At 44.5% G+C, this 23,705-nt stretch overlaps 1 protein-coding gene across 3 annotated transcripts in view; it reads left to right on the plus strand.

The window, feature by feature from the left end:
- The window catches only part of adgrl1 (adhesion G protein-coupled receptor L1), a 242,388-nt gene that overhangs the window by 146,457 nt on the left and 72,226 nt on the right, over window positions 1-23,705 (plus strand). The gene's annotated exons all lie outside the window — the stretch shown is intronic.

The raw sequence follows: 23,705 nt of genomic DNA on the forward strand, positions 1-23,705 counted from the left end.
AGCACTTGGCTTATCCTTCATATCTTTGGTGCATTGTGTCAGGCTTTATATGGGAAATACACCTGGTGTGCTATATCTATATATCACATGCTCTGAATTTATATGCATTGAGTCCATGCATATATGACCTTTATGCCCATATGGATGGTACAGAGGATTTGTCTGCACAATTGAATTGATACCCATCTCCATGTTTGTGTGCATTGCATGTGCACAAACTCCATAGTGCATTTACACATGCATGCTTCTGTGTCTTTAGTGTGCTTAGGGGTTGCCTTTGCATCAAGGATAAAGGAACCATCTGGGAAGCGGGAGCCTGATTTCAGTGTAGCCATGGCAGCAGGAGGCAGGGGTGCTACCACACAGCAGGCTAGGCTGAACGTGACAGTGGTTTCCCCAAAGACATTGCTGGTCATTGCACGCCAGGGCTAAGACAGTTGCTTGCATTTATGTTTTGAATGCTCATAGACAGATGATATGTATTCTTATTTAGGAGACTCCTTATGAATACTCACACAGAATGTGTGAATTAAATACAAGCATATTGGTGGCTCTGCATATATGCACATGCATAATTATGGAATGTGGACATGTGTGGGCATACATGTACTTGTGCCATCACTTTCTTGTTATTTTTAAGCACAAACCTATTTTCCTCCAAACAAGAGGTCTAAAAGGAACTTAACGGCTATATTTTTTCTTGATGAATAGGAAAAGAAGGGTGAGCAATCTAAGCAATTCCCTGTGAGAAAGCATTCATGTGCTATCATTTCTTTCAAATGTAACAAGATGTGACATTCAAAAGAATACAGGACCATTTTATTCTCTGGTTCGAGAGATGATCATTGTGCACTCTGGAGCGTAAAAGAACAGTGGGAACATTTCTGTCTCATGAAGGGGCTCTTCTCTCCTGCACCCAGCCTATTTCATTCATTAAACTGGAATAAACCTAGTAAATGTTGTGGTATGTCAACAACTCCTTAGCCTGATGTCTTCACTCATCTGAGAATGATAGGCCATGCTTGGGTTGTTCAAGTGTGTCTGCTTCTCAAAATGAGATCTCTTGTTTGATGGAATAAATTACTCCTAATTTCAGAATAGCTGCACAAATCCTAACTGAAATGCCTTTCATCTTGCACCAGGGATCCTGACCATAATTGATATATTTTGCTGTCTTCCCAAGTCAAATGATTGTGACTAAAAAATGCCAAGCTTGAGAATGTCCCTCCTTCCTGGGTCAGCAGCTCATTTACACCTCCTCCTTTCCTACTTTGTGTTGCTTGGGGTGTGTGTAAGAAGGGTACTCCTCGTCTTTTGGTGTCTTGTACATTTTCCATTGGGACCAGGGGCCATATGGGAGGGTAAGTCTTATCGGATGTGCCTCCCTCCTTGCTAATATCCCTTTGGTTTCTCCTCACAGATAGAAGTGGAGCAGAGCAGGTGTGGCCTCTTAACCTGTTAACATTCCTTCCTGCCTCTTTTCCTTCCAGCTGCCAGGTGGCTTCGAAACAAACCAGCCAACATTCATCTCAGGGTGGAACTAGGTCTGATCCCCCACTGTTAACAGCACTGGGGACCCATAAAAACAGCAAAGGGCACTAATTCACGTGGGTAATAAAAAGTTGGAGGAGGGGACCCCCTTTTTCTCACCTCACTTCCCTTATCCCAGACCTTTTCCATTCCCCCTCCCTTTAATCCTTCTTTCTTTTGTCCAATAATCTTTCCCCCTGCTTTTATATTTCCCTATTGTAAAATTAGCTTAATAAAAATTGATACAAAAAAGTTGGAGGAGTAAAAATCAAGGCAATTGGAAAGGCAATGGAGCACAGCAGACTTTTAGACACGGATTTTGCCCCTCAGTATTGGTGACGCCAGTAAGTGTAACATTTGTATGACTCTAAGTATAAAGTATGTGTCTTTAAGTTTCCAGTCAACTTATGATGACCCTGTGAACTTCATAGGGTCTTTGGCAAGGAATACTCATACACAAACTTGTTTTTTATAAACCTAAACCTAGTTAATAAACCTAAATAAGCACATTTACAGACTCATTTATATATAAATATTTGTATGTAATTTCCCAGAGTCATATGCAGAATTATTTTTTTCATACTTTAATAACATGATTACATTCGTAAATATATTTGCATGTATTCACCCATTCAGGGCCTAAATACCCTTAAGGCACCAGATGCTATCTGATTTTGGAAGCCCATCTTGGAAGCTAAGTGGGGCCAGCCCTTTAATACTTGAATGGGACACTAACAAGAAATGTAAAGCGCTATGGATTATGTTTTGAAGGAAGGAACTGACAAAACCACCTCTGACTATTTCATGCCTAAGAAAACCCTATAAAATTCACAAGATAAGTCGACAGGCAACTTGAAGGCAAACACATATGTCTCATACTCTTTATCAGTATATTATATCTATATATATAAAACTAGCTGTGCCCGGCCACGCGTTGCTGTGGCGTTGTCTGGTGGTGTTGGTGAGAACTTGTTGAGGTAGTGGTGGTATTGAATGTCTGTTGTATGGTTGTCTTTATGTTTAGTATGCATTTGGTTATTTGTGTACTGTGAAAGTGGTGAGGATAGAGGGGGTCTATGTCCCTGTGTAGTATTGTATAAGGAGCCCCGGTGGCGAAGTGCGTTAAAGCACTGAGCTGGAGACCAAAAGGTCCCTGGTTCAAACCCCGGGAGCGGCGTGAGTGGCTGCTGTTAGCTCCAGCTCCTGCCAACCTAACAGTTGAAAAACATGCAAATGTGAGTAGATTAATAGGTACCGCTCCGGCGGGAAAGTAAGGGCGCTCCATGCAGTCATGCCGGCCACATGACCTTAGAGGTGTCTACGGACAACGCCTGCTCTTCGGCTTAGAAATGGAGATGAGCACCAGGCCCCAGAGTCAGACATGACTGGACTTAACGTCAGGGGGAAACCTTTACCTTTACCTTTAGTATTGTATAGTATTTATACGTTGTCCATGTGTTGTGAAAGCTTGGGTTGTGTCCAGCTGCATAGTAGAAAGGGTTGGGCTGGATGGCCCCTAGGAGTCTCTCCAAACTCTTGGATTCTATGCTTCTATTATTATTATTATTATTATTATTATTATTATTATTATTATTATTATTATTATCTTCTTCTTCATCATCATTATTATGTAGAGGCTGGATGGCCATCTGTCAGGAGCGCTTGGATTGTGTCCTCCTGCATGGTAGAAGGAAGTTGATCTGGATGACCCTTAGGGGTAACTCCAAACCTTAGGATTGTATGATGTTATTATTATTAGTAGTAGTAGTATTAGTATGGAGAGGCTGGGTGGCCATCTGTTGGGAGTGCTTGGATTGTGTCCTCCATGGCAGAGTTGAGTTGGAGTGGATGGCCTTTAGGTGTGTCTCCTAACTGTCTGATGCTATGATTCGATGTGTGTTATTATTGTGCAGATATTGGATGGCCATCTGTCAGGAGAGGTTGAATTGTGTCCTCCTGCATGATATAAGGAAGTTGAACTGGATGATCCTTAGGGGTATCTGCTAACCTTAGGATTGTACAATATTCTTATTCTTATTCTTATTGAGAGGCTGGGTGGCCATCTGTTGGGCGTGCTTGGATTGTGTCCTCCATGGCAGAATTGGGTTGTTCTGGATTACCACAGTAATTATTTCATATTACAGTAGAATCTCACTTATCCAACATTTGCTTATCCAAAGTTCTGGATTATCCAACGCAGTCTGCCTTTTAGTAGTCAATGTTTTGTAGTCAGTGTTTTAAATTCATTGTGATATTTTGGTGCTAAATTTGTAAATCCAGTAATTACAACATAGCATTACTGAGTATTGAACTACATTTTCTGTCAGATTTGTTGTATAACATGATATTTGGTGCTTAATTTGTATAATCATTACCTAATTTGATGTTTAATAGGCTTTTTCTGAATCTCTTCTTATTATCCAACATATTCACTTATCCAACGTTCTGCCGGCCTGTTTATGTTGGATAAGTGAGACTCTACTGTATATTTATAATCTTATATCTGCTTAGAACTGGATTATATGAGGCCCCTTCTACACAACTGTATAAAATGCACACTGAAGTGAATTATCTGGCAGTGTGGAGTCAAGATAATCCAGTTCAAAGCAGATAATATAAGATTATAAATGGGTAATATAGCTGTGTGGAAGGGCCTTGAGTCTACACTGCCATTTAATCCAGTTAAAATCAGATAATCTATGGAAAATGCCTAAGTGAGGCCTAACTGTGCCTGTCCCGTGAGCTGAGTAGGTTGCTAGGAAACTAAGTGGGGGGAGCTTAGCACTCTAACTGGCAGCAATTGGATAAAAACAATTATTACTCTCTCTCTAATTAGGACTTTATTTTTCTTTTCTTTTTGTTGTACCAACCTAGTGCCGTGGATGATGGGTTGTGTTGTCAAATTTTGAGGTTGGGGGGCCTGTACTTTTGATGTTTTGTCCACTGCCCTGATGCCATTACTCTTTTATATATATAGATGATAAAGTTGTTTGCGCAGTGACTATAACAACAAAACTAAACATCCCAGAAATACGAAATTTGGCAACACAATGCAAAAGGCTTGCCTCCAGGTTACAACAACACAACCACACCACAAAACCACAATCCAGACCCACAAAACTCACAACAACGCATCATGCAATAACAACACAACTAAACGCCCCAGAAATACAAAACTTGGCAACACAATGCAAAAGCCTTGCCTCCCAGTTGTAACAACACAACCACACCACAAAACCACACAGGACCCACAAAACTCACAACAACGCATTGTGACTGTAACAACACAACTAAACGCCCCAGAAATACGAAACTTGGCAACACAATGCAAAAGCCTTCCCTCCAGGTTGTAACAACACAACCACACCACAAAACCACAATCCGGACCCATAAAACTCACAATAACGCATCGTGACTATAACAACACAACTAAACGCCCCAGAAATACGAAACTTGGCACACAACTAAACGCCCCAGAAATACAAAACTTAACAACACAACGCAAAAGCCTTGCCTCCCGGTTGTAACAACACAACCACACCACAAAACCACAATCCGGACCCACAAAACTCACAACAATGCATTGTGACTATAACAACACAACTAAACGTCCCAGAAATACGAACCTTGGCACACAACTAAACGCCCCAGAAATATAAAACTTGACAACACAACACAAAAACCTTGCCTCCCGGTTGTAACAACACAACCACACCACAAAACCACAATCCGGACCCACAAAACTCACAACAACGCATCGTGACTATAACACAACTAAACGCCCCAGAAATACAAAATTTGACAACACAACGCAAAAGCCTTGCCTCCCAGTTGTAAGAACACAACCACAACACAAAACCACAATCCGGACCCACAAAACTCACAACAACGCATCATGACTATAACAACACAACTAAACGCCCCAGAAATACAAAACTTGGCAAAACAATGCAAAAGCCTTGCCTCCCGGTTGTAAGAACACAACCACACCACAAAACCACACTGGACCCACAAAACTCACAACAACGCATCATGACTATAACAACACAACTAAATGCCCCAGAAATACGAAACTTGGCAACACAACACAAAAGCCTTCCCTCCCGATTGTAACAACACAACCACAACACAAAACCACAATCCAGACCCACAAAACTCACAACAATGCATCGTGACTATAACAACACAACTAAACGCCCCAGAAATACAAAACTTGGCACACAACTAAATGCCCCAGAAATACAAAACTTGGCAACACAACACAAAAGCCTTGCCTCTCAGTTGTAACAACACAACCACACCACAAAACCACAATCCGGACCCACAAAACTCACAACAACACATTGTGACTATAACAAATACAAAATTTAACAACACAACTCATCCACCTCCCCAATCCCTACATTCACACTTGGCCTCCAAAAAAACAATTACAATAATAACAATGACAACAACAACAACAACAATAAGAATCAACACCATCACAGGCAAGAAACAGCCAGGCACTGAGGCTGAGAGGCCAGTCAGTGCTACACTGGGCCTCCAAAAAACAATACAGTAGCATCTAACTTATCCAACCTTCATGACCACTACAACAACAACAATAATAATAAACACCTACACAGGCAAAACAAAAAAAAGACTATTGTACCACAATAAAAATATAAACCGCACTCAGCAGAATCAGACATTACAATTAACAACAAACCAAAGACAACAGGGATCTCAAGCAATTATCAATCAACACAAAAATTGAAGAAGGTAACAGACTTCAAATACTACTGCTAATGTGAGTATAAAGAAGGGTGGAGGTCACAGCATCAATACAACCTAATGTAGACTGACCAACACCACCAGACTAAGCCACAGCAACGCGTGGCCGGGCACAGCTAGTGTATACTATTTCCATTTACAGTTACTCATGGGAAATGTATGACTCATGAGGGAGAGGGTCCATGCGATCCTTGGTCCATCTGGGTCTACACAGATTCTGCTGAAAATCACTTTTCTAGCCAAAAATAGCACCTAGGGTAGAAATTACGAAAGTGTACCCACAGGTCCCATATGACTCCTCAGCTCTATGTGAGGTTTTTGGACCTTCCCTACGATCCCCTTGAAGCCTTCCAACACAGGCATTAAAAAAAATCAGCATAATTTTGGGTGACTTTCACATCAAAGCAATAGAGGTAGCCCAACAAACATTTAAAAAACCCTCTCCACTCCAAAATTTCCAAATGCTTCTTTTATTGGAACCGTGTTCAGATGGTAACGGGAAGTGATGTGACATGGTGGGTTCTGAAGAGAATCTGAGGAATGTTGGTGGACTGGTGGGGGTATGACCGACAAGGAGAGAGGGGTTGGCCTCCAGTCCCTACAGCTTTGTCTAGCTTATCAAGTATCTGCAGGTGGCCTTCTGACTCATAACTACTCCAATGCAAAACCTCTTGTTCAGTTGATTCATGTTCATTTCTCATGCAGATTTTTTATTAACTATGTTTTAAAATTGATCCAAGCCTTCATAAACCATGAGCCATAGCTTGTTACATTGTAATCGTACTGTGACCCTTCTCCCTTTCTTTCGTCTCCTCACATATTGGCTTTGGGACAGCATTAAACCAGAGTTCCTCATTACACTGGGAAATTCTGGCTTAATGTTGTTTCAACAAACCAGGTATTAAGACAGATGGAAGATTACACACTCATAGTGAAAGTGCCGCATGAGTCCCCTACATTTTTTTCACAGCTTCATAAACCATGTGACCATGGTTTATGAACCCATATCCAAAGATCAGAAGTTAACAGTAATGTCTTCAATTAAAATCCAGATTTTATTTAACTATTCATTGTAAAGGGAACGAAGGATGATTCTCTGTCACACTGATATAAAATAGCGGCCTCTATGTGTTAGTCTCCTTTTAATACAAATCTGCTGGGGCTACATGGTCTTCTCAACTTCCTTCCAAGGTTTTTTTTTTTGTTCTATAAAAGAGATGGAACCAGTCACGTTCCCTTGGTTTTTAGCACACATTTAGAAATATCATTTTGTAGCTTTCACTTTGGTAAATATTTGACACACATACTCCCTGCTCACCACAGAACTGGGCCTCCAGAGTATCTGGTATGTGTCTATTATATGTGATGTATTGCCAGGAACAGAAATATTTTTTAATAGTTATTGTAGTCTCTTGCTAGTAATGAATAAACTGAAGAGCCATCTTCCCTGAATTTATACAGTCATGTGCTCAGCTCACTGCAGGTAACAACAAAGAATGCTGGGAGAGATGCTTACACATAACCAATTGTGGAAATCTCATTTTGATGTTCAAAAATTAGGGGTCCACCTTCAGTGACAGTATTCTCTTACTATGAGATATTTCACTTGCAATGCTGTATGCTGGATGAGCTATAGATGCCTGTTACTGTATAGTCATATGCTCACTGAATTTCTAACACACCGTTCTAAGTTGTCCTCTTCCACCTCCAATCTTAAATAGGAGATGACTTGATCCAGTGCTGTTTTGTGGTTGGGATCAGGGCTGGGTCTGGTGAAGCGAGGGAGAAAGCACAGAAAGCTGGAGACTTAGGGGAGGGGGGTGGCCAACAGAGGGATGGTAGAAGCGGGCAGGGCCTATTTGTCAGACCCTTTTGCTTCCTTCCTTTGCAGCTGCCTCCATTCTAACCAGATGCTGATCTTCCTTCCTCAGGGCCAATATGACATGGGGGGGGGAGCAACAAAACAATTGATTTAATTATGTGTCCAATTTTTGGTTTAGAAGTTTTAAAAGTGAATTGTTGTTATTGTGTCAATATTTTTTTAAACACAACATCCCTTTCCCCTACCTTCTACCAGCTTCTTTTCTTGGCTTTCCTTTCTCTTTTCTCAGTTTTCTGACACCTGCTTTCTTTTGCCCCCCCCCCCCCCTCACCCATTCCTTTTCTTCTTCTTCTTCCTTTTTTGTTAGATCAGGACTGCTTGGTTCCCCTCTGTAGAGGAATCTTCAGACAGGATGTAGATGTGCAAGGAACATATTTTGATGCCATCACTCATGCAGGGATAATGGTTGTTTGTGCACTTATTTAGCACCTGAATTCTCTTGTTAAAATGAGTGGGGTTTTTTAGGCTTCACTAGACAGATATTTCAGTAAATTAGGCAAAGAACTGAGAGCTGGCAGGAAAACCCAGTTTTTGATAAATCTGTGGTTTTCCTAAGTGGAAACTCCAGAATCAAATATTGGAGCCAGGCCTTAGTCTGTCCGCAAGTCTAATCACATCCTAAATAGATCTTAGTAATTGAGTATAAAGATTTAGATTGCAATGATTTAAGAGTGGTTCAAACCATTAGCATTTCTACATTAGAGGACCAAAGGTAGGCAATGTATTTTGAAGATAAAGGGAATGCTAAGGAAATAGCATACCTTAATTTCAGTTCCCCATGATATTTTCACAAAGTAACTAATAAAATGTGGACTAGACAATGCTATTGTTAGGTAGATAGGGAATTGGTTGACTGACCAAGTCCAATGGGTGCTCACATATGGTTGTTCCTCCTCCTGGGGGAAAAATGACAATTGGGGTGCCACTGGGGGTCTGTCCTGGAGCCAGTGCTATTCAACATCTTTATCAATGGCCTGGACAATAAAATAGAAGACATGCTTATCAAATTCTCAGATGACACCAAATTGGGAGAATAGCTATTACCCCAGGACAGGATCAAAATCCAAAATGACCATAGCAACTTAGATAGCTGAGCCAAAACTAACAAAATGAATTTGAACAGGGAGAAATGTACAGCACTACACTTAGGCAACAAAAATGAAATGCACAGATATAGGATTGGTGACACCAAGTTGGAAAACAGTACATCTGAGAGGGATTTAGGAGTCTTGATAGACCGTAAACTGAACATGAGTAAACAGTGTGGTGTGGCAACTAAAAAAAGCCACTGCAATTCTTGGCTGCATCAGTAAGAGTATAGTGTTGAGATTGATGGAAGTCATAGTCCCACTCTATTCTGCTTTGGTCCAACTGCACCTGGAATACTGTGTCCAGTTCTGGGCATCACAGTTCAGAAAAGATATTGACAAGTTGGAATGTGTCCAGAGAAGGGTGACCGAAATGATCAAAGGTTTGGAATCCAAACCCGATGAGAAGCAGCTGAGGGAGCTGAGTATATTTAGCTTGGAGAAGAGAAGACTGAGAGGGGACATGATAGCCATGTTTAAATATCTGAAAGGGTGTCACATTGAGGTGCTTCTTTTCTGCTGCTCTGGAGACTAAGACACGGAGCAATGGATTCAAATTGCAGGGGGGAAAATTCCACCTAAACATTAGGAAAAGCTTCTTAATGTGAAATATGATGCCTCAGAGCATGGTGAAGTCTTCTTCTCTAGGAGTTTTTAAGCAGAGGCTAGATGGTCATCTGCTGAGAGTGCTTTGATGGTGTGTTCCTGCATGGCAGGGGTTGAACTGGATGGCCCTTGTGATCTCTTCCAACTCTATGATTTTATGAAGCTATGACATAGTCATAGACATAGTATTATTATTATTATTATTATTATTATTATTAATTCATTTATTTACTTTTCTCCCACTTTTCTTCCATGAATGGGACTCAAAGTGGTGTACATAAGACCGCAACAAGTACATAATACAAAACCCCTTATCCCACAACCCAAGATATGAACAACAATAATAATACTGTAATAATAAAAACTTTATTTATATACTGCCCTATCTCCTCGAGGGACTCAGAGCAGTTTCCAATATACAGGGAACATGCAACAAGTTACAAACCATACAGCAATTAAAACACAATATCATGTAAACATAAATACATAAGACATATAGCCATGAAACAAGGATTTAAAATTAATAACAAAACTCCACCACAAATTCCTTGTATAGTGACCAGGATTCGGCATTGAAGTGGCTGGCTAAAGTGCTAGGTGTATCAGATGCTACAATACATAGTGGATAGGGAAGTGGGTAAAATGCTAAGAGCATAGCTGGCAGGCTTAAAAAAGCTCTGCTCAAAGATCTGCTAAAACCACCAAGTTTTCAAATCCTTGTGAAATGAGGATCTTTCTGGGAAGGGTGTCGGGGAGCCACCACCAAGAAGGCCCTCTCCCCCATCCCCGCCAACCATGTTTGTGACAGTGGCGGGAGTGAGAGAAGGGCCTCCCCGGAAGATCTTAGAGCACGCACCGGTTCATAGGAGGAGATACAGAGCACTGTTCGGAACCTTCTAGAATCACTAAGTAGAAGCATTTTGGCGGTAACCCCACTCACCTTTGCTTGTTGAGTTCTTCTTTGGACTTTAGCTTTCGCTAGTGGACTTTGGTTCGCCTTTTGTTGGTAACAACTCTGGTCTTCACTTGTGGCCAGTTCTTGGTCTCTTGTGGCTGGTAGTTTGTCGCTGTTGCTCCCTCTTTGATTCTTCATGCACTGAGCATGGTGTTTGGCCTGTTTGTGATTGCTTCCACCGCTCACTCTAAGTGGTGCAAGCAGTGTTTGGGCAAATTGCCCAACACGGATGGATACTTGAAGTGTCTTCTTTGTTTGGGTGAAAGATATTCTGTTCATAATTGCATTCATTGCCAGGCTTTCCTGCCTCAGGCACAAAATAATAGAGAGCCGAGGCTTTGTTCCTCTCTGCATCAGCAAGTCCCTTTTGGAGACAAAGCTGGTGGATGTTCACCCTTCCACTTCAGGTTCTGGATGGGCTTCGGGGAAACCAGTACCCCTTCCAAATTGTTGATGAAGACAGCCATGAAGCACTCAGCTGAAAAGGCAGCTGCCTCTCATTTGAAAAAGACCAAATCCAAGGAGCCCGCTTCCTCCCTGGAAAAACTTCCCAACACCTGGGAAGAGCTACAAAGCTAGGAGACCCAAAGAAGGGCCCATGAGGCTGAAGAAGCAAAAAAGAAAAAGGCCAAAAAAAGCTTCTAGGAGGGTCGATTTACAGGCATGCCACAACAAACAGCCAATTCTGACCACTACTATACCAGGGGCCCAGAAGGCAGGTCCAGAGACAGACCCACCAGTCCTTTAGGTGGAAGGGCAAGTTGATAAGATCTTCCCCTGCCCCCCAATCTGAGGGGTGAGGAATTTGAGGCTTCCGTCAAAGCGGTTGGGCCTCCACCTCCGACACCATCACCCGATTACAGGACCGAACTGGTCAAAACAGTACTCATTGAACCTGAGGGGGCTCCCATCGCACTCTCTGCTTTGGCAGATCGTGCTGTTAAGGTGATGATCCCTTTAGTGCCACTGCAATGTTAAGCTCTTTTGGTGCCACCACACCACCGACATGACAGGGCTTCACATGAGCTTAGGCCCCCAAGGCCCCTGACTCCCCCTCCCAGACGGGGATTGTTATATGCCTCCAGTGGGTATGATTCCCCATGAGGTCAATTCATTCAGTGAATGATGACTTTCCGGATGATAACTATGTTCCTTGATCTCCTTCATGGTCAGAGGTCAAATCCTGTGCTTCTTTGGGATATTGTTTCCCAAATAGATCCCCAGAGCCAAGAGTTTTCATCATGGATGCTCCATCCCGACAGATGGTCTGAGGGAGTTTACGGACCAAGTGCTTTGTATGGCCACAGTCCTGGGCCTTGAAGTTAAGCAGTCAGCACAGCTAGTTGATGATCTGCTGTTCAGTGATGCCTAATGGGTTGCTTCCTCTGCGGCAACCTTTTCTTCTCTCTTTACTTGCTACAAGTAATTAAATTATCTTGGTCCAACTTGCTGTCAGTGCCTGCTATGTCCCGGAAGATAGGAACTTGATACCATATCAATGACTCTGATCTCCACTGGCTGTTACATAACTCTAAGACCAACTCCATTATAGTTTATGAAGCCCAGTCGAGATTAGGCCAACGTCTACACGTGGCTCCAGCATATAAAGAGGGGGAAAAGATTTATGTCATTGGCAGGAAAGTCTATTCCGGTACAGCCTTGTTAGTACGTATTGCCATGTACGGTGCATCCATGGCGAACTATCAAAGACACCTGTGGGACTCCATCGTGTCATTCTTTGACCACTTGGATGATGAACTGAAGACTGACCTTTCCACCTTCCACCAGGAAACTCTATTCTTGGCCAACCATCAAGTCCAATCGTCCAAGCACATCACTGACACTGAAGAAGATGTTGGTGCATGTGATTGCTGTTCAGCAACATGCTTTGCTCCGCTCCGCCAACATTTCTTTGGCAGCCAAAACAATAATTGAATACCTGCCATTCGACAAAGTGTGACACTTTAATGAATCAATTGATTTGAAATTGAAAAATAATCAGAAAATGGGATTGCTGGCTAGGAAGTCACCAGTCATACATGTCATTTTGGGTTTGATGGCAGTTCCCAAAAGGCCTAGAGTTGTTCCATACCTCCATTTCAGAGGTCCAAGACTCATCCTACCTTCCACCAGCAGCCTTCCACCCAAGGTAGCCAGGTGTACCGCCAATGCTCCAGGTCAGCCGGCCTACAGCATCGAAAGGGCTGACTCACACTTGACAGAAAAGGACATGTTTCCCACTGTAACATCACCAATGCAGTCAACTCAACATCCCGTCTTAACTCTTCGCTTCAAAGATAGCTTAAACAAATTCTTTCCTGCCTGGTCCAACATTGCTGGGAATCACCAGGTGCTCAACATAATTGAATTGGGCTATATCATTGAGTTTGATTTTTTACCCCCTAAGGGAGCAATCCTCCAAACCACTCCTTCACCTCCAGTTCTGGAGGAAATCAAAACGTTCCTTCAAAAGAGACAATATTCCCACTTTACAGAAAGGATTTTAAATGGGCTTGCTTTTCTGTGCCAAAAAAGGACAGAAGCTTTCATCCAAACGTGAACTTCCACTTCGTCAACTCCTTCTTCAAAATAAAGTGGTTTTGAATGGTATCATTCCCTTACATCTTGCCCCTGCTCCGACATGGTGACTTGTTTGCGATATTGGATTTGACGTTGCCCAGGGTGACGCCCAGCTGATTGATGTTTTACCATCCTCGTGGGAGGCTTTCCTCATGTCCCCGCATGGGGAGCTAGAGCTGACAAACAGGAGCTCACCCCGCTCCCTGGACTCAATCCACCAACCTTTCGGTCAGCAGTCCTTCCGGCACAAGGGTTTAACCCATTGCACCACTGGGGGCTCCACATGTGGTTGAAGATCATTCTTGCTCTGTCTGTATGCAAAAGTCCGCAAACTACATTTACAAGATGAAAAAAATGGAATGACCAAATGTGAAAAAAGACAATGTTCCCTCTTTTAGACTTCCTTCAGCTGTTGTGGACAGCACAGCCTATTCTCTAGCTGAACTAGCCTGAAATCAGTTCCCTAATTGGTTTCACTGCCATAGCTTATCCCAAAGAAATATTAAGAGTTTTGCAAGGGTGGTGAGAATGCCTTTTAAGAAGGGTTCTGTCATTTTTGGAGAATTACAGTTCTGGGGCAAATGCTAGATTTGCATGAAGCCCAAAGGAGTGGATTGACAACAAATCGGATAGGATAGGGTAGAATAGGACAGTTCTGAATATGACTTAGTTGGGAATCATGAAAGTGGCACAGCCTTAAAAATTATTAAAATTTGCTTAAACCTCTGAAGTGCAGAAAAACCCAGAAAAAATCCAGGAGACAATGGCTACTCAATTGTGCTACTATAAAGTTGCTTGAGGGCAATTTAAAAGTAACTATGAAACAGGATGAAATTATTACTATTGTATAAAAAATTATTTGTTTTTCTGGTAGACTCAGAAATAATTTTGCTATATTCTTGGTTTTGGTTGAGCTTGAAACTTATATTCCAACCAGACTACATTCTAAAAGAAGATGAGGAAAACCCCCAAAGGATTCAGAGTACAAGTATGAAAGAGCTCTGTGCAGCAGTCTGAAGAAGAAAAAATTAAATAGAGAATTGTTAACAGTCTTCAAATATTTAAATTTCAGATGTCATAGATGTAAAAAATAGTTGCCATTGCCAAGAAAGGTCAGACTTAAAAGAACAAATATAGACTGCATACCAACAGATTAAGGCTGAAATAAATTCTCTACTTTTGCAGGGGTTAGGGACACAAGACCTGTTCAAATGTAGAAAAACATTATTTTTTAGCTGAGATAACTTCTCTAGGAATCTTTAGGTCCTCCAGTACAACTATGATTAATTATCTTTAGCTGTTAACAATAGAATTGCACTGGAGGTCTAAAGATTACTAGCTCTCAATGTCCCTCTATACTGGAAGTTGAACATAGAACTAAGATGGAGAAATTAAAGATTTCTAAAGAGAACATATTAATCCAATGTGTGATTAATCAACTCTGCAAAAGTTAAATTCACAGATGTGGAGAGCCCAGTGTTAATGCTGGAAAATATTAGTAGCCTGATGAGCAGCTAAGAATTGAAACAAATGCTGAGGAGAGGTATGGAATCGCTTTCCTTTGTTACAGAATGGCTAGATATACATATCCTATTTACTTGAATCTAATGCTCACAATTTTTGCCTAAATTACAATGCTAAAATTAGGGTGCACATTAGATTTGCATAATGCGGTAATCTTAGTGCTGAGCCAAAGCAAAAGGGGAAGCTGCTTCAGGAGGTGCACCTAGAGCTCCTCTTTGTGGGACGTCATCTCTAAATGGTCAAGACTAAATGTTTTGCAATCCTGGGATTTGTAGGTTGGTGTGTAATCAGCATTCTTTGACGGAGAAGGATCAAAACCTTGTAAAACTATAACCCCCATGACCCCATAGCATTGAACAAGAACAATTAAAGTGCATTTATCCTACAGGATAGATACACCACAAGGTTTTCTTTCCATTGCTGGAAGCTTTGGTATTCTGACACTTTTGTTTTTAAAAAAGACATTCTAAGCAGGTAGCAACTGTAATGCACACCTTTTTGGCCAAATGACAAAAGAGTGCACTTTTTGCTGCTGCGCATTACATTTGGCAGTAAATACTTATTTGGTTTCAGGTTTTTGAAAACTGAAGTGCACATTAGATTCAGTGGCACTTTAGAGCAGTGATTTCCAAAGTGGGTGCTACTGCCCTCCCCCCCGGTGGGTGCTGGAGCGATCCAGGGGGGCGGTGATGGCACCTATTAGGAGACGGGGACGGGGACGGGGCCAGGGGAGGTGCGGGGCCTCTTCCCAAGTGCCGGAGACAGGGCTGAGTCCTTGAGGTGCCTGTTAGGACACAAGGGGCAGAGCTAGAGGAGTGTGTGTGGCTTCTTCCCAGGAGCCCGAGACAGGGCTGAGAATCTATACCTCTCCTGAGGCGCTTGTTGGGACACAGAGGGCAGAGCTAGGGAAGGGGGTGGGGCCTCCTTACAAGAGCCCGAAACAGGGCTGAGCCTCTCCTGAGTGGCATTTTAGGACTAAAGCGCGGGGCTAGGAGCGGGGGCGAGGCCTCTTCCCAAGAAAGCAAGACAGGGCTGAGCCTCTGTTTACCACCCCTGAGGCATTTTTTGAACTCCTCTAGCCCCGCCCCCGTGTCCTGGCAGGCGCCCTGCCTCAGAGCTCATAACTCCGCCCATCCCAGTCCTGGCTGCCCATTTGTGGCCCACCCACCTCCCCTCGCAGCCTTGCATCTTGGACTAGGGGAGAGGCTCAGCCCTGCCCTCTTGAGCAGGAGCCACGCCCACCTCTTTAAGCCACACACCCCTTTCCAGGGGGTGCTGAGTAATATTTTTTCTGGAAAGGGGGCAGCAGGCCAAATAAGTTTGGGAACCACTGCTTTAAAGGTATACGTGGAATGGTAGGCCACTCTGACATCCTGTTTCAGCAAACACTAAATGGGCTTTAAAGAAGCTTTGGTTTTATTTATACTGTGGGCATCAAGGCTTCATCTCCATTTCTGTTTCTCTTCCCACATCCAGAACTAGACACACACACACACACACACCCCTCAGTCCCTCATTCATGCCGTAATAGCCATGGCCCTTTGCCTTGACCATTGCTTTCATCTGTGGCCTTTTCTTGATCTGGTCTTCCTTTAACTCTTGACTTTTCCCTTTCTCTTTTCTCCACCCTTTCTCCTTGTATTCTGATTGCACTTTCAATTTTGGAGATACGAGTTGCTTATGCTGTTGTGACAGCACAGCAAAATGGGTTGCAAAGAGCTATCCTCGGGGCCAAACTAGCTCAAGAAAATTCTTTTGTTCACAAGGAGAGCAAATATTTGAGGGGCACTGTGACTTATTTGATCCTCAGTTTCTCTATTTCTTCAAAGAAGAGATCATCTCAATTTCAGAGTGCCACCTAGCCTATAGAAAATGGACTCTGTGTTCATTTCTAGGAAGTTGTCTATTTCAAACTTATTAAACCATTCAAATTCTGGAGAGCTACTGACACATTTGAACTTTTTCTGCGCATTCTTGACCCTGCTTGGTGTGGTATCTCAATTAACTGAAGTCGTAGAAAGATTCATTTTAACACATTGTGATGACCCATGGGCCTTGTAGTCCTGCTCAGGACATTGTAATTCCTGATGAAGATGAAAACTTGGGTTTTTTACCTTCCCAGTCTGAACTGGATTCCTCTCAGCCAGATCTTTCCCAGGCAGATCTGGGAACCTTGCACCTGCAAGAAAGTTGTCTCCCAGAAGTATGTCAAACAAGCCCAGAGCCTACTTCTCCCGTATTCTTGCGCCGGGAGTTTTGTAAACAACAGAGAAGTTTGGATTCAGCTTCGCGCAGGAGTGCGAGGATTGCAGCTAAGAATGTGGCCAATTAAGACTGCTTCTCGTGAGAATCTTTGGGGAGTCTCACATCTGGTCTCAGAGTTAGCTTTCGGTTCTGATTCCCAGAGAACTGCTTCGGCGGGAAGCTAGACTCTATTTAGGTGTTTTACCCGCGTAGTAACTTCGCGGAGTCAATTCGTCAGCCTACGGAGCGAGTTGTGTCTGGACAGCGCGCTCCGGTTCAAGCCTCGCTCCTGCTCAAGCCTTGCCTTGCTATCCAGCCTTCGCCTTGCTTCCCAGCCTTTGTTTATCTACGGACTTTGCCTTGTTTCCCAGGATCAATCCTTGCCTTGTTCCACGGATTTATCAAGTTATTCCACGGACCTTGTTCTTGTTCTTAGTTACCTTGTTCCACGTTCAAGCCTTGTTTCAAGTACCAAGTTATTTCCTAGCCTCGCTCAAGTTTCATGGACTAAAGGACCTTGTCATCTCCCCTCACTTTGCTTGGCAAAGTGAGTGTTTCGGTTATTGGATTACAACTTTGGACCTTAATATTTCTTATTGGACATTGCTTTTCTGGACTAATTCTGACCTTTCCTGAAAGGTCTAATTCTGGACTATTTTCTACACTTGTTTTTATTAACTTTATATATTCCTACAATAAAGATATTAGATAGATTCTGGCCTCTGTGTATGGTTATTGGTGCTCTGCAGCCTGGGTCGTGACAGTTTGACTCCGCCACCCTAAGCACCAATTAACCTCGGCCAGAATGTCTACCGGAGTCGTACCTGGGCCGAGCGGCCAGCCGATTACCTACACCATCGACAAGGAAGAGGTGGACCGAATCCGTGATAAGCTCAATGCACAGGATGGAGAAATAAGGGGTTTGAAGGAACGCGGAGTTCGTCTTCCGGCCATGGCGTTGCCAACCAAGTTTACTGGAGAAGCTTCTAAGGTTCATGTCTTCCGTCGCCAATGTCAAGCTTATCTGGAGGCCCGTGCTGCCGAGTTTCCCCAAGAAGACATCAAAGTGGCATGGGTTTACAGTCTTCTAGACGGGCCAGCGGCCAGCTGGGCGACGGCACTGTTCGACCAAGCCTCTCCACACCTAAGATCAGCGCAACACTTCTTGGACCACCTCAAGGAGACTTGGGGAATCGAGGACAATTTGGAGGCAGCCGGTCACAAACTCCGTCGCCTTTTCCAAGGAGACAGACCTATGTCTCAGTATATAGCCGAGTTCCGAGTGCTGGCCCACAACACCGGCTGGAACGATGTAGCCCTCAGGGGACAATTCCGGGAGGGTCTCAACATTGAAATGCTGGAAGAAATCTCCAAGGTGGATCCTCCCCAGACCCTCGAGGCACTCATTGATCAATGTTTACGGGCTGAAGTCATGATTGCCAACAGGAAACAGTGGGTTCGAGGCCAGGGCAGTAGAGCCGGGGCAAAACCCCCCGCTCCCGCCAGCGTTCAGCCACGTCCGGTGTGGAGACCCCCACCGCCAACCCCATACCCCAGAGGAGGCGAGGAGGTGCCGATGCAGTTGGGCAATGTGCGTCCCAGACTAGATGCCGCCGAGAAGGCCCGTCGTCAACGCTTAAACCTCTGCTGGTACTGCGGGAACGGGGGCCATTTCGCCAGAGAGTGCCCAGCCAAAGGGAAGCCTGCCGCCCGTCTTGCGGCGGCGTCCTCCACGGAGACGAAGGCGTCTGAGCCGACTGGCACACAGCCGGCGGGGGAAGCCAACGACCGGGTGTAGAGGGGCTCGCCAACCCGGTCAAAAAATCCATCCAAGAGCCGCCAACCGGGGTCCTGTTCCTTCTCGTGGTCACATTATGGTCAGCAAAAAGGGGACCCGTCATGATCCACGCCATGATAGACTCTGGAGCTACCAACAATTTCATCGATAGAGAGTATGCCGACTCTCTGGGATTACAATATCATGATTTCAAGAATGCCCGTGTGGTGCAAGCCATAGACGGCCGTCCCCTCAAGACGGGCCCTGTAAGTCAGTGGTCGGAACCCACCAGGATGTGGATAAGGGAACATATGGAAGAGATTTCCTTCTTTGTTACCGAGGTCCCCCATTTCCCTGTGATTTTGGGAATTCCATGGCTGACTCTCCACGACCCTAACATCTCCTGGTCCAACAGAGAACTGCAGTTTGCTTCACCGTACTGCCAAAACCATTGCCTCGTAGCCAAGGTATGCCATGCCACAGACACCGAGCCCATCATCACCTTGCCAAAGAAGTACTCCGAGTATTGGGATGTATTCAATGAGAAAGAAGCCGAAAAATTACCCCCACATAGACCTTATGACTGTGCCATTGACTTGGTGGAGGGGGCCCCGATCCCGCGAGGGCATCTCTACTCCCTGACTGAACCAGAGCAAGAAGCTCTCAGGGAATTCCTAGAGACAAACCTTCGCAAGGGATTCATCAGACCCTCTCAATCCCCAGCCGCCTCCCCAGTGATGTTTGTGAAGAAGAAGTCAGGGGAACTACGCTTGGTGGTGGACTACAGAGCATTGAACAATATCACCAAGCGGAACAGCTATCCCCTGCCTTTAATCTCGGATCTACTGGATCGGCTTCGAGGAGCCAAGGTTTACACCAAGCTGGATCTTCGGGGGGCTTACAACTTAGTTCGCATCAGGGAAGGGGACGAGTGGAAGACCGCCTTCCAGACCAAATTCGGATTATTTGAGTCCCGAGTTATGAATTTCGGTTTATGCGGAGCCCCCGCAACGTTCCAGCATTTTGTCAATGACATTTTTCAGGACTATCTAGACAGGTTCTTGATAATCTACCTGGACGATTTTTTGGTGTTTTCCAGATCACAATCAGAACATGAGTACCACGTCAAAATGGTGTTACAACGATTGCGGGATCATGGACTTTATGCCAAGCTGGAAAAATGCGCTTTTGATCTACAAGAGGTAGATTTCCTTGGTTACCGCATCTCGCCTCTAGGGCTTTCCATGGATCCAGCCAAAGTTTCAGCAGTATTGGAATGGCGGGCGCCAACTAACAAGAAAGAGGTGCAGCGTTTCTTGGGGTTCGCGAACTACTACCGCAAGTTCATTCCAGATTTTGCCCGCTGGTCCGACCCCATCACTAGCTGCATCCGTGGAAAGCAGCCTTTCCGCTGGACTGATCAAGCAGAGAAAGGGTTCCAGCAACTAAAGAAACTATTCACCTCCCAGCCAATTCTACAGCACCCAAATCCTGGAACCCCTTTTGTGGTGCAAGCGGACGCCTCTGATGTGGCAATTGGGGCTGTACTCTTACAACCGGTGGGAGATCACCTCCACCCCTGTGCCTTTTATTCTCGTCAACTAACCACACCAGAGAGGAATTACACCATTTGGGAAAAAGAACTACTGGCCATAAAGGCAGCCTTTGAAACTTGGAGACATTGGCTAGAAGGGGCCAAATTTCCCATTGAAGTCCACACTGATCATCGTAATCTAGAACATCTAAGAACTGCCCGCAAACTAAATCAGAGGCAGCAACGTTGGGCTTTATTCTTTGAACGTTTCAACTTCCAGATCCATTATGTGACCCCAGCCCAAACCAAGCAAGCAGACGCCCTGTCACGTAAACCGGAATACGCTGCAGGACGCAAGGAGACCTTTGAATCCCAACTGCTACAACCTGAGAACTTTGCCACGCTCACGGTGGGGAACACCAAATCCATTCCCATTGGTTCAACTTCCCCTACTCCAGGACCCATCTGTGCTCAAGAAATCAGGGCTAGTCAGCAAGCAGATGCCTGGGCGCAGGACCAACTTCGCCAAGGTCTGCATTTCCCCTTTTCGCTTAAAGATGGGCTGCTCTGCTATAGAAATCATGTTTATATCCCACCCGGACCGGGCAGGGAAAAAGCGCTTCGTCTGTGTCATGACTGCAAACCAGCAGGACACTTCGGACTATTTAAAACTATGCATTTGATCCTAAGGGATTTTTGGTGGCCCAAGATCCGCAAGGATGTGGAAAAATATGTCAACACCTGCCCAGTATGCCAGCGCTCCAAGATACGAAGGGAGAAGCCCTCAGGGCTTTTACACCCCCTTCCTACCCCATCTCGCCCATGGGAAATAATTTCCGCGGATTTCATCACTGACCTACCACCTTCCTGTGGATTCACCACGATCTTAGTGGTGGTGGACCTATTCACCAAGTTAGCCCATTTCATTCCCTGCGAAGGCCTCCCCACGGCCAAGGAAACTGCGGATCTATTTCTTCAACATGTCTTCAGACTACATGGATTGCCCAAGAGTTTAGTCACAGACCGTGGATCTCAATTCACCTCTCGTTTTTGGAAGGCACTACAAAAACTATTGGGCATAGACTCTCGCTTATCTTCAGCTCATCATCCCCAAACAGATGGGCAAACGGAGCGCACCAATGCCACTTTGGAGCAGTATCTTCGCTGTTATGTAAACTATCAACAGGACAATTGGGCTTCTCTGTTACCACTGTCTGAGTTTGCCTACAACAATGGAGTTCAAGCTTCTACAAAAGAAACGCCGTTCTTTGCAAACTACGGCTTCCATCCACGTTTCTTTCCCCCTGTCATTGAAACTTCAGAGGTTCCCGCAGCAGAGGATTGGCTGCAGGAACTCACAGCGGTGCAACAACTTTTGCTCCAGCAACTGGACCAAGCCAAGGAGGACTATAAACGCCACGCTGACAAACATCGCCAGCCGGGCCCTGAAATCAAGGTAGGAGATCGGGTTTTCCTGTCCACTCGCTTTCTGCCCTCCCACCGCCCTTGCCGGAAGTTAGATGCCCGTTTCATTGGTCCCTATCCAGTGGTGGCGCAATTAAACCCCGTGACTTTCAAACTCCAACTTCCGCGTTCAATGCGCATTCACCCAGTGTTTCACCGTTCCCTGCTCCTTCCGGCGGATGGTGTGCGACCTGATACAGACCAACCGGCCCCCCCTCCTGTTTTGATGAATGGGGAGGAGGAGTTCGAGGTTGAGGACATTTTGGATTCTCGCTTTCACCGCCGCCGCCTACAATATCTCATTGACTGGGTGGGTTTTGGCCCTGAGGAACGCTCTTGGGAAGACGCCTCCACAGTCCATGCTCCTGATCTAACCCGTCGCTTTCATCAGACCTATCCCACCAAACCGCGACCTCGCGCCTCGGGGAGTGGGCCCCAGTTTGGGAGGGGCCTTGAGGAGGGGGATAGTGTGATGACCCATGGGCCTTGTAGTCCTGCTCAGGACATTGTAATTCCTGATGAAGATGAAAACTTGGGTTTTTTACCTTCCCAGTCTGAACTGGATTCCTCTCAGCCAGATCTTTCCCAGGCAGATCTGGGAACCTTGCACCTGCAAGAAAGTTGTCTCCCAGAAGTATGTCAAACAAGCCCAGAGCCTACTTCTCCCGTATTCTTGCGCCGGGAGTTTTGTAAACAACAGAGAAGTTTGGATTCAGCTTCGCGCAGGAGTGCGAGGATTGCAGCTAAGAATGTGGCCAATTAAGACTGCTTCTCGTGAGAATCTTTGGGGAGTCTCACATCTGGTCTCAGAGTTAGCTTTCGGTTCTGATTCCCAGAGAACTGCTTCGGCGGGAAGCTAGACTCTATTTAGGTGTTTTACCCGCGTAGTAACTTCGCGGAGTCAATTCGTCAGCCTACGGAGCGAGTTGTGTCTGGACAGCGCGCTCCGGTTCAAGCCTCGCTCCTGCTCAAGCCTTGCCTTGCTATCCAGCCTTCGCCTTGCTTCCCAGCCTTTGTTTATCTACGGACTTTGCCTTGTTTCCCAGGATCAATCCTTGCCTTGTTCCACGGATTTATCAAGTTATTCCACGGACCTTGTTCTTGTTCTTAGTTACCTTGTTCCACGTTCAAGCCTTGTTTCAAGTACCAAGTTATTTCCTAGCCTCGCTCAAGTTTCATGGACTAAAGGACCTTGTCATCTCCCCTCACTTTGCTTGGCAAAGTGAGTGTTTCGGTTATTGGATTACAACTTTGGACCTTAATATTTCTTATTGGACATTGCTTTTCTGGACTAATTCTGACCTTTCCTGAAAGGTCTAATTCTGGACTATTTTCTACACTTGTTTTTATTAACTTTATATATTCCTACAATAAAGATATTAGATAGATTCTGGCCTCTGTGTATGGTTATTGGTGCTCTGCAGCCTGGGTCGTGACACACATACCCATTAAAGCAGGGGCTCTCAAACTTTTTCAGCCATTGAGCCCTTTTTGAAACAAAAGCTTCAAAAATACAAATACATAATATATACAAAATACAAATACAAAATACAAATATATAGATACAAATGTTATCTATATATATAAAAGGGTAATGGAATCACGGCACCGGACAAAACAACTAAACTAAATGCCCCACAAACTTGAAAATTGACAGCACAACCTCTCATCCACGCCTCTACGTTCATACAACAAAAAGAAAAGAAAAATTAAGTCCTAGCCACAGCAACGCGTGGCCGGGCACAGCT

Source organism: Anolis carolinensis, chromosome 2, assembly GCF_035594765.1.
Source record: "Anolis carolinensis isolate JA03-04 chromosome 2, rAnoCar3.1.pri, whole genome shotgun sequence".
NCBI classification, from domain to species: domain Eukaryota; kingdom Metazoa; phylum Chordata; class Lepidosauria; order Squamata; family Dactyloidae; genus Anolis; species Anolis carolinensis.